Source organism: Galeopterus variegatus, unplaced genomic scaffold (assembly GCF_000696425.1).
Source record: "Galeopterus variegatus unplaced genomic scaffold, G_variegatus-3.0.2 Scaffold3555, whole genome shotgun sequence".
Classification (NCBI taxonomy): domain Eukaryota; kingdom Metazoa; phylum Chordata; class Mammalia; order Dermoptera; family Cynocephalidae; genus Galeopterus; species Galeopterus variegatus.
Window position 1 is genome coordinate 108422 of NW_007729666.1, and position 2842 is coordinate 111263.

The 2842-nt window shown below is 39.9% G+C and overlaps 1 pseudogene; it reads left to right on the forward strand.

Moving 5' to 3' along the window:
* Window positions 1-1899: 1899 nt before the first annotated feature.
* Window positions 1900-2598, forward strand: LOC103601023 (annotated as a pseudogene).
* The last annotated feature ends 244 nt before the right edge of the window (window positions 2599-2842 follow it).

Below are 2842 nucleotides of genomic sequence, written 5' to 3' on the forward strand. Positions count from 1 at the left end.
TTCAATCTTTTGAAATCTACTGAGATTTCTTTTTAATAGACTGGTATATAGTCTGTCTTGGTGAATGTTCCATGTGCACTTGAAAATAATGTCTTTTCTGCTGTTATTGGATGGACTGTTTTTTAAATATTAAATGGTTGTTCTCCAAATCTTCTATCTGCTTATTAATTTTCTACCTATGTGCTGTATTCTTTACTCTGATCCCAACTATAATTTTGGATAAATCTATTTCCTTTGTAATTTCTGTCATTTTCTACTTCATATATTTTGGACTTATATTATCTGGCGCATACACATTTATGAGTATGTTCTCTTGATAAATTAACTCTTCTTTCATTACTAAATGCTCCCCTTTATTCTGATATTCCCTATTCTGAAGTCTACTTTGTCTGACGTCAAGATAGTCGTGCTCTCTTGCTTTCATATTTTTACGGTTTGCATAGTATATCTTTCTCCATCTTCTACTTTTAACCTGTATATGTCTTTGTCCTTAAAGTGTATCTTCTTTAGACTGCAGTTAGTTGGGTTTTGCTTTTTCATCCTATATGCCAATTTATGACATTTGAGTATTTTGACAATTTACATATAATAAAGTAAATTTAATGTAATGTTATTTTTGATATGGTTTAAATCAACTATTTTGCCAATTGTTTTGTTTATCTGTTCAATCTGCTCTTTCTCATTTGTAGGATTCTATTTTCCCACCACTAGAGACATCTTGACTATGCTTCTTTTTAATACTTTTTTTTAAAGTCATTGCTCTAGGTTCACAATGTTTTTTGTTTCATTTGTTTCACTGACTCACAAGCTACCTTTAAATAGTATTATATTACTTCACATGTACTGTAAGAACCATGCCGCAGTATATTTCCATTTCTCACCTCCTGTTCTTCATATATTGTTGTCAAACATTTCACCATCCTTTTTTTTTATTGGTTATGAATATTTATGGGGTACAAAGCTGGCTGTCACCACTGATGCCCAAGATGTGATAGCCAGATCCTTTAACTGTACAGTACACATTGTTTTTGTTTTAAACATTTATCTTTAAGGTAAATTTTAAAAGAACAAAAAATCTTGAATATTTGGTGATGCCATTAACTCTTCATTCTTTTCTGTAGATACAAAGTTTCATTTAGTATCTTTATCCTTTAACCAGAAGAAATTCCTTTTATATTTCTCATAGTGTGCATCTGCTGGCAACAAATTCACTCAGATTTTATTTTCTGAAATAGCTTTTATTTTGCCTTCATTTCTGAGAGCTATTTGCTGGATATAGAATCCTGGTTTGATAATTTTTTAAGCATTTTAAGCATGTTGTTCCTTTGTCTTCTGGTTTGCATTGTTACCATTATGAGGCCTGTGTTTATTTCTATTTTCCCCCGTAAATGTAAGATGTCCTTTTCTTCTTGTTCCTTTAAAACGTTTCTCTTTATCACTGTTAACCAATTTGATTTCAAAGTACCCTGGAATGTGTGTTTGTAATGTGCCCATCCGTGTGTGTGTGAGCACTGATGTGTATGTTTATGTGATACACAGAGTCATAACAGGGAGCTGAATACATAAATAAACAAACAATAAAAAGAGACAGACAGAAACAACAATCACAGTAATACAATGAACTTTTAGAGAGAGGAAAGAACTGTGGTTATTAGAGGTGGAAAGGGGGAGGGGAGTGCGGGAGGGGCTAATGAGGAATTGGTTGAGGGACACAAAGAATGGTTGTGTATTGTAATGAAAAATAAGCTAACTATACTGACCTAGCCATCACACATTATATAGAATTATTGGAAATCATCGTTGTACCACACATGTATGTTTAATACATTATCTAAAAAAAAATTAAAATAAATTAAAATAAAAATTGTCAGGGGGTGCAGGAAATGGACGAAGCTGGGTATGAGAAGCTGTGGAGGTGGCCCTGGGAGCCACAGATCGGGCGCCTGGGCAAAGGCTGGGCCGCATGTATCCCCACAAGGGTGCAGTCTGCACCCCCAGGCCGTGACTGACATGTTTCCAGAAAGCAGGCACTTGGGTTCATCGCACCTAATCCAGCAACCGAAATTCACCACCTCTGACTCCTACCACTGCATCAAAGATGAATTTCAACTGTTGCAGGGTCATTATCATCCTGAAGCTCGAATGCTACAAGCTGGCCAAGGAGAAGTCGGAGATGCAGCATCACTATGTGATGTACTATGAGATGTCCTATGGCCTAAACATCGAGATGCACAGGCAGGCTGAAATCATCAAGAGGCTGAAAGGGATGTGTGCCCAGGTCCTGCAGTACCTCTCCCAAGAGCACAAGCAGCAGATCTTGGGAGCTATCCAGAGGGCTAAGCAGGTCACTGCTCCTGAGCTGAACTCCATCATCCACAGCAGCTCCAAGCCCACAAGTTGTCCCAGCTTTGGGCTCTGGCCCTGCCTCTGACCACACTGCCCATGGGGCTGCAGCCACCTGCACTGCTGGTGGTCATTGTGGACACTGGCTTCCTATCGCTGCAGGTGCTGGGCTCCCAGGCCCACCTGTCCAAGGAAGACAAGAACAGCCACGATGGTGATGCCCACCAGGAGGATGATGGTGAGAAGTCGGCTTAGCAGGCAGCTGGGATGGGAGGGGGAGGGACAAAGGAGAAATAGGCACAGAGAGAAAGGGATGTTCAGCACAAAACAGTATAGCTCAGGATGGCTAAACTCCAGTAGCATTTATGGTAGCCACCTGCTGGGGTCCTACCCCTGCTTGTGTGCCTGCCACCCCCTAGATTTGCTCCAACCCCACCCAGTCCCCACCTCCCTTCCTCCTCCCCACATGCACCCTGAATAGTTGAATACCTGTTCATAC